Source organism: Moschus berezovskii, chromosome 5 (assembly GCF_049115385.1).
Source record: "Moschus berezovskii isolate FMDL1 chromosome 5, NW_MosBer_1.0, whole genome shotgun sequence".
In the NCBI taxonomy this organism is placed as follows: domain Eukaryota; kingdom Metazoa; phylum Chordata; class Mammalia; order Artiodactyla; family Moschidae; genus Moschus; species Moschus berezovskii.
The window spans coordinates 113,572,431-113,581,798 of NC_142464.1; the positions used below are offsets into that span (position 1 = coordinate 113,572,431).

At 44.2% G+C, this 9,368-nt stretch overlaps 1 pseudogene; it reads right to left on the bottom strand.

The window, feature by feature from the left end:
- Window positions 1-2,693: 2,693 nt before the first annotated feature.
- Window positions 2,694-2,812, bottom strand: LOC129562217 (5S ribosomal RNA; annotated as a pseudogene).
- Window positions 2,813-9,368: the final 6,556 nt, after the last annotated feature.

Below are 9,368 nucleotides of genomic sequence, written 5' to 3' on the forward strand. Positions count from 1 at the left end.
GGCTTGCTATCTCCTGATCCAGGCAGACTACTTAAGTCCTCAGGGTCAGTCTGGACTGAGTGAGTGAGTGAACCAACGATTGAAGGGCAGGCAAAGCAGGTCTGAATCTGTTTTAGAATCAGTTGTCCTTTGCTATGCCAGGCTCTGTGCGAGCTTCTAAGTGCCCCCTCCACCTTGGCATGTGGTGGACCATCAAGCTACCTTAGTCAGTTTTGTAGTCATTCACTATATATTTTTCAAGATCTTACTACATGCTGCTCAAGGCAAGGCAGAAAACAGAAAAAATAATCTCCTTTTGCAGAGTCATTCCAAGAAGAAAGACAGACAAGAAAGTAAGGTTTTTTAAATTTTTAAACAAAATATTTCAGGAAGTGGGCAGTACTCTAAAGAATTAAAATTGCCCTTAGCTCAAACTGAAATAAACTGACCTAAGATGCAGTAAGTACCCTCAGTCAGAATCTAATGGAAAAGAGTGTGTGTTCTTCTTAGACCAAAGCATGAGGGGCTTCTTCTGCACTGCTCTCCCCACCCCCGCTTTGAGCTGGCCTGGCAAGTCATCAACACACCTGCAACTTGTTAGAACTCCTGGGGCCTCCATCCCAAGGGAGCTGGCACACAGCGCCCCATAATCCTGAAGACGGCTCAGAAACCCAGGAACACTTCCCGGCACCTCAGGCATTATCTCCTAAAAACAAAATGTGACTGCATGCCAGTGCTTCCAAGATGTGTAAGTTGATTCACTGCTGATACTAGAGACAGACACTGCTTCCAAGAGTAAAGAGGATTGGAACAGCCAAAGGATTTATTTACAAGAAAAGACAAATGATCTAACACATGGCACTCCTGCTTTGGAGTTCCCGAACCATCAGATTCCTGCATAACAGAGTGCAGTTTCCCTGCTGGCCTGAGGATCCATTTCTAGCTCTCATTTAGTTCTGGTAGGCAGAGTCAGAGGCACTCAAGAGTGGGCAGTGTTGGCAAGAATGCATGGGATGGCTGAGGACCATTTTGCATTACTAAATATTCTTTGCTGGAGAAGACTTGAGAGTCCCTTGGACTGCAAAGAGATTAACCAGTCATTCATACAGGAAATCAATCCTGAATATTCATTGGAAGGACTGATGCTGAAGCTCCAATATTTTGGCCACCTGATTCGAAGAGCTGACTCATTAGAAAAGACTTTGATGCTGGGAAAGATTGAAGGCAGGAGGAGAAAGGGACAAGAGAGGATCAGATGGTTGGATGGCATCACTGACTCAATGGACATGAGTTTGAGAAAGCTTTAAGAACAGGGATGTCTGGCATGCTGCAGTCCATGGGGTCAGAAAGAGTCGGACATGACTGAGCAGCTTAACAACAACAAAAATATTCATCTTGTGCTTATTTGGGTATGTGTAAAGGTCTGTCTAGTCAAGGCTATGGTTTTTCCCGTGGTCATGTATGGATGTGAGAGTTGGACTGTGAAGAAAGCTGATCGCCAAAGAACTGATGCTTTTGAACTGTGGTGCTGGAGAAGACTCTTGAGAGCCACTTGGACTGCAAGGAGATCCAACCAGTCCATTCTAAAGGAGATCAATCCTGGGTGTTCATTGGAAGGACTGATGTTAAAGCTGAAACTCCAATACTTTGGCCACCTCATGCGATGAGTTGACTCACTGGAAGAGACTCTGATGCTGGGAGGGATTGGGGGCGGGAGGAGACGGGGACAACAGAGAATGAGATGGCTGGATGGCATCACCGACTTGATGGACATGAGTTTGAGTGAACTCCGGGAGTTGGTGATGGACAGGGAGGCCTGGTGTGCTGTGATTCATGGGGTCACAAAGAGTCGGACATGAATAAGCAACTGAACTGAATTGAATTGACTGAAGTCTAGATAGAATTTGTTTAAAATGTGATATAGATTCCTTTTTTTTTTTGGGCCATCCCACATGGCATGTGGAACTTCCCTGACCAGGGATTGAACCCACACCTTTTTTGGGGGAAGCTAATGGCAAGCCACTCTAGTACTCTTGCCTAGAAAATCCCATGGACAGAAGAGCCTGGTAGGCTGCAGTCCGTGGGGTCGCTACGAGTCAGACATGACTGAGCGACTTCACTTTCACTTTTCACTTTCACACATTGGAGAAGGAAATGGCAACCCACTCCAGTGTTCTTGCCTGGAGAATCCCAGGGATGGGGCAGCCTGGTGGGCTTCCGTCTATGGGGTCACACAGAGTCGGACACGACTGAAGTGACTTAGCAGCAGCAGCAGCTGGGTCTTAACCACTGGCCCAACAGGGAAGTCCTACAGATTCTTTATATTAGCAACTGGGTCGACATTGAACACTGGAATAGAAAATTTTACAGTATTTCATCAGAATAGTCCATGACATTTCATCACATTTTCAAAATAATAGATCATTTTTTATTGGTTTAAAGTGTTTTCATTTTAATTTCTCTTCTAGTATAATGAATAATTAGTAATTATATTAATAATTTATATTCTGTGATAAGGTGTATTCCAACTTTCAGTTTAATAATTTTGAATATTCTAGAAGAAAAATATTTTTAAAAACACACATGAGCAATTTTTAAATTATATTTTATATTCTGTGATAATTTATATTCTGCCTTTTAGTTTAAAACACAATTTTGAATATGATAGAAAAAAATGTTTTTGAAACCATCCATAAAGAATAATATTTTTTTTAAGCCTACAGCACCCGGTATTCCCAGGCGGTCTCCCATTCAAATACTAACCAGGCCCAACTCTGCTTAGCTTCCGAGATCAGACAAGATGGGGTATGTTCAGGGTGGTATGGCCATAGATTAACTTTTTTTAAATTTTACAATTACTTTAATTTGTGTTTCTGAGGCAAATACATTCTAAGTTTACTGACTTTGAATATAAATGTTCTCAAAGATCCTTTAGCTCCCTGAGTATGAGTCCAAGTTTTTGCTGGGGATGCCGGGCTCTTATTCCCTGCCTGGGGGGCCCCCTGACAAGCCTCTAGGGTCCAGCTCAGTCATCTCCTTATGTGCAAATAAACCCCGACCACCCCTCAACTCTTCCCACCCCCCAGCTCCAACCCCACTTATTGCCCAACCCTGACAAAGTGAAGTGTTCCTCCTCTACCCTCCTGTGGCATTTAGGGCATCCCCTGTTCAGGCAGGACGTACGTGGGAAGGGTTTGCCTGAAATATTGGGGAAGGAAGCATTATTGTTCAGTGAATTGTCCTTCTTTTCATAGCCTCTTCCTCCTGTCTGCATGATATACCAATCCCTCCTCCAGCCCCCACAAGGACTAAGAATGTTTCAGTCACCATTTACCCATTTATTGAGCAATTACTATGTGCTGATTAGTATAATAAACATGTTACAAGCTTTCATTTATTTTAATCATCCTATAAGATTATTTTTCTTTTTACTATCTGAACAGTAAAGGCTCAGAGACAGATTCATCTATTCATTTCTTTGATGAAACTTATCAAGACTCCTATACAATGGCTGCTATTGGGTGCTACAAGTAAAATAAAGGAAGGAAGTGTGTTGCAGATGATTTAATGGTGATATGAAGTTGCATGGTTCTGAAATGATGTCACTGGTGAGTGATTGAGCCCAGCATATCCAGCAGAGGTGGTCAGGCTTTAATCTCTGAGTGTTCAGCCGTGTACTAAAATCCACTCCCACCCCCAGTTGAGTCTGCAAATAAAAGCAGAGTTTTCCAAACATCTGTGGGACTCTGGAACCAAATTTACATTTAACCACAAAAATGCATTTTTATTATCATTCAGAGGAAGTCACTGATGGCCAGGGAGGGAAAGCAGACATAACCATCAATGGAGAATTCCATGAAGACTCTTGCCCCTGACTCTTGCAGGATTTCTGTGGCAAGACTGCCACAAAAATGCATCTGTAACCCTTATCTGATGATGGAGCCTGAGAAGAGCCCAAGATGCTCCTCAAGCCACCTGACAAATTTACTCAAGGGCTGACACCAACTTAAGAATCAGCTGAATGAGTAAAAGGATGCTAAAAAGCTTTTTGGAGTATAGCTGATTAACAATGTGATAGTTTCAGGTGGACAACAAAAGGACTCAGCCATACGTATACATGTGTCCATTCTCCCCCAAATTCCCCTCCTGTCCTGGCTACCACATAACATGAAAATTTGGGATGGACATGGACACACTGCTATTTTTAAAATGGATAACCAACAAGGTCCTACTGTATATAGCACAGGGAGCTCTGCTCGATATTTTGCTTATTTTTGAACAATAGTTCAAGCAAGAAAACGTGAAGATTATTCTGAAAACTACCTGACATGTACACAACAGGTAAAGTTTTTGTAAGTGCGCAGATTGATTTTTTTTTTTGCAAAACATGGGACAAAACTGTCATTGTGACAGCCATAGCAATGATAAGAAATCTGTCACAGGACACACTGCAGGAGTGTGGTATTTACAAAAGCTATTGATAAAATGTGTTCGATATGTCATTCATTCATGAAATAAAAGGGAGAATGGCAGCAATATTTTTGAACTCAATTGCTGTGCTGGGTGCTCAGGATTCAGCTCGGAGTAATACAGAAGGTGTACAGAAAAGAACAGGAAATGGACAGGGAAGCATGAGAAGCTAGGGAAGAGAACACAGCAAGTGGTTCCTCTTGCCTGGAATCAGAAAATGCTTTGTCAGGGAACAGATAGTCCAGACACCAGACGTCTGAGCCTCACTGCATTAGGCTTGGGAGCAGGGAATAGCGCTCCAGGCAGGGGAATAGCATGCTCAGAAGCCCAGGCATCATAGAGAAAATGACACATTTGTGGCACATTTTTATTGGAGTGTAATTGATTGACAATGTTGTGTTAGTTTCAGGTATATTGCAGTGAGCCAGTTATACATATGCTTATACGTGTGTGTGTGTGTCTGTGTGTGTGTTCAGTCACTCAGTCATGTCCAACTCTTTGTGACCCCATGGACTGCAGCCCACCAAGCTCCTCTGTCCATTAGATTTCCCAGGCAAGAATACTGGAGTGGGTTGCCATTTCCTCACCCAGGGCACCTTCTCGACCCAGGAATCGAACCTGCATCTCCTGTGTCTCCTGCACTGCAGGCAGATTCTTTACCACTGACCCACTGGATCACAACGAACTGGAAAATTCATCAAGAGATGGGAATACCAGACCATCTTATCTGCCTCCTGAGAAATCTGTATGCAGGTCAAGAAGTAACAGTTAGAACCAGACATGGAACAACAGACTGGTTCCAACTTGGGAAAGGTTGGTTACTGATATTTCTCCCAGCAATCTTGATTCCAGCTTGTGCTTCTTCCAGCCCAGTGTTCCTCATGATGTACTCTGCATATACATTAAATAAGCAGGGTGACAATATACAGCCTTGACGTACTCCTTTTCCTATTTGGAACCAGTCTGTTGTTCCATGTCCAGTTCTAACTGTTGCTTCCTGACCTGCATACAGGTTTCTCAAGAGGCACGTCAGGTGGTCTGGTATTCCCATCTCTTTCAGAATTTTCCACAGTTTGTTGTGATCCACACAGTCAAAGGCTTTGGCATAGTCAATGAAGCAGAAATAGATGTTTTTCTGGAACTCTCTTGCTTTCTCCATGATCCAGCGAATGTTGGCAATTTGAAACAATTAGGAAGACCTAAAAGACCGTGAAATCGGCATGACCTGTCTGGAAATGTATGTGATACTCCTCCATAATTTGTTATATCTTTAGGGTCCTACATCTCCTGTGCATCAGTGAATTCAGCCCAGTGTGAAAAATAATCTGAAAGTCTGTGGTGAGTAAATACAGTCTATGTGCGTGTATTTGGCACATTTGGATGCCCCCAGCCAGTGAAGGTGAGGAGCAGACGAACGGTGAGGAGCACCAGCTCCGGGACCCGGAGATCCAGGCTTTATTACCAGCCCGCAGGCAGAGTCCTTACTGTCTGAGCCACCAAGGAAGCCCTCCAGCCCCTGACCAGCAGCATATTTCTGGCAAGACACGTGACTCCTTTGAACCTAAGAGCCTCAAGAGTAAAATGAGGATTTATACCCAACTCTTGGGATGTTTGCTCAGAAAGTATTGAGAGCTACAGCTAAAAGTGCTCCAAACCCATTTCTGCCCTCCTTACCTTCCTGATTCTAGCTTCCCTCTCAGAAACTATGGCCTTTTCATGAAGGAAAAAAGGAACTATTCAAAGAAAAAAGAAAATAAAAACATAGTAGGTCACACTTAACACGAATCCTCGTGCCAGCAATGTGGACGCACAGCCAGTTTCTGAAATGGTTCCTGAAGAGGCGAAATGTTTTCCACCCAAGGTTTAAGTCCTTCTTGCCCACTTCCTGCCCTGGGTGTGTGTTGGCTTCGAGGCTTCCTGAAAGGACGGAGGCCAAAACACTCAAAGTGCTTCCCGAGGGAGGAAGCCTTACCCTCGCAGAGGCTGGAATCCGCAGGACCAGGAAGATGAATGGAGGTTTCAGGGGCTGTTGTTTATGGTGGTGGTGCTGGGGCAAGGCCTCCCAGGATTTCATGTTATGGGAGGAAAAGGGACAAGGGCATTGTTGATTCATTCCTTCCACCCACGTTCTCAGTCCTTTTACCAGGTCCAAGCCCTCGGCCAGCTCTTGGGGATGAGGATGGTGTGTCCCAGTGCCCGGGCCGCTCAGGGTCCAGTGACTTGAAGAGCTGGGGGTGGACACTGTATTTTGGGGGGCTGGAAATCACACACATACACACACATGTGGGGATTTTTTAAAGATGTTTTTGATGTGGACCATTTTTAAAGTCTTTATTAGATTTGTTACAATATTGCTTCTATTGTTTATTTTTTTTGTTTTTTGGCCTCAAGGCATGTGGGATCCCAGTTCCCAGAACCTGTACCGCTCTGCATTGGAAGGCGAAGTCTCAATCACAGGAGCGAAGTCTCAATCACTGGACCATCAGGGAAGTCCCTGGAAATCACATAAATAATAATAACAGCAAGCCCACAATGCTCTCCTTACCCCAGGCACTAGCTGGTCCAAGGGCTTTGCATGTTTCAACCATTTTTTCCTCTCTTAGCCCTGAGCATGAGAAGGGTGATAATCAGCATTGTCTCCATTTTACAGGTAATGAAATAGAGAACTCACCCAGCAAGAAAGTGACTTAGATCTCTGGTTCGACTTGAAACCTCAAAATCAAGCTGGCCTGCCACAAGGAAGCAGAATGGTGTGGGCCAGGAGCTGGGGGAGAGGAAGGAGTTGGGGGGGTGTCAGTGTTTTAAGGGGTACAGAGTTTCAGTTGGGGGAGATGAAAAGGGTCTAGAGATGATGGTGGTGACGGTTGCATGACATTGTGAATGTACTTAAACCACTGAACTTGACACTCAAAAACAGATTAAACGTTTAAAAAAATACTTTATATTTTACCACAATAAACTTTTTTTCATAGGTGCAGGGGAATATAGCATAGCTCTAGAAATGCTTAGGACATTGCAGGAGAAATGGATCATCTTTCACTATAAAAGAAATAATTAAAGATGGAAACAGTGGTACAGAATTTTCATAGATCAGGAGCCAAAACCGGCTCCTGGTCTCAGCTAAACTGAAAAGAACTCTGGTTGTATATGCGTGACTCTAAGGCAATAAGCATGTTTGTTCAGTTAAACCAATTCTGTTAATTTATTGAAAAGAATTAGTTAAATGAATCATTTAGCATCCTGTAATCAAAATAAAGGGGGAAAGTATCTTTGAATACTATCTCTAACACAATGTGTATCTGCTAACAACCAGGGAATTTTCCAGATGCCCTGGAGCCAGGGTCTGGGAAGGGAGATTACCGTTGAGTGAGCATCCCCCATTCTGCCTGAACCAGGTACACCACTTCAGTCCTCACACCCACCTCCCTGTGAGGGACCTCGGGGCCCTGAAATCCACGGGATCAAAGCACACTGCAAAGGGGTGGCTCAGAGCCCAGTGTGCCCATGAGCCAACACTCAGGCTGTGTGGCTGGCAGACTGGTCCTGCCCAGGGCAGAGACGACTCACTGTGTCCATGACTCATGCCTAAAGACAGCAGCCCCCAACCTTTTGGGCGCGAGGAAGTGGTTTCATGGAAGACGGTTTTTCGCGGACTGGGGTAGGGATGTTAGTTTCAGGGCGATTCAAACAACATTACGTTTACTGTGCACTCTCTCAATTATTATTACATCAACTCCACCTCAGATCATCAGGCATGAGATCTCGGAGGCTGGGAACCCCTGCCTTAAAAGCAATGGAGCATTGCTTAAAAGAATCAGTTAAAAATTGCCTTAAAAGCATTTTAAGCATTTTGCCTTTCAGAATCAGTTTAAGCTTAAAAGCGTTTTGAGTTTTTAAAATTGCCTTAAAAGCATTGAGCATGGAGAAAAATCCAAAACATCACCTTAAATAATAGTCACCCGTTATTTTCTCAGGAAATTAAGGTTCAGAGATAGGGTAGCAAGCTGCCCAGTATCACACAGCTTGTTAGCATTAAAAGAAATTATTTTCTTCCCTCTTGCCTTCACTCTGGCCCTTCAGTTCAGTTCAGGCGCTCAGTCATGTCCCGATTCTTTGTGACCCCATGGACTGCAGCACACCAGGCTTCCTTGTCCATCACCTACTCCCGGAGCTTGCTAAAACTCAAGTCCATTCATTCTGTCCCTTAACAAATTTTTATTGAGTTCTTTCTCTTAGTTGGCAGGGTAGTGGGGTATTAGCAACAGAGAGTTGAGCCCGCCTGTCTGGTTTGAACCTGGCTTCACTCTAATTAATTGTGTGACACGGAGCAAGTTGTTCAAATTCCTGCCTTGCTAGAGCCTCACCTGTGAAGTGGGGATGTGATGGTGCCAGCAGTCACCTGGTTGGGGTTTTCTGAGGGTGGTCGTGGTTCGTGTACACAGCGCCCTAACAACCGCACCAGATGCTCAGCAAGCTCTGTGCCCACACTGACCGCTGTCAGTTTCCAGGTCCTCAGACCAGGCATGGTGGCATGGGACCACTTTCGTCACCTTTACTTCATCTTAGAGCATCCATCCAGGGTCTCTGCTCAGACAGAGATGATCAGCTCAGCTCCTCCATCAGGAAATCCTGAGTCTGATACAGACACTGGCAAATAAACCACTGAAGGGCAGCCTGGGGAGTATTCAGTTCAGTTCAGTTAAGTCGCTCAGTCGTGACCGACTCCTTGAGACCCCATGAATCACAGCACGCCAGGCCTCCCTGTCCATCACCAACTCCCGGAGTTCTTACACATGTGTTATTAAATTGAAAAATTACAATCTTCAAGGAATAGTCTTCAAGTAATAATGTATTGCTTGCTGTATTTGTTTTCTATTGCTGTGTAACAAATTGCCACAACCCCGAAAGGTTAAAATAAC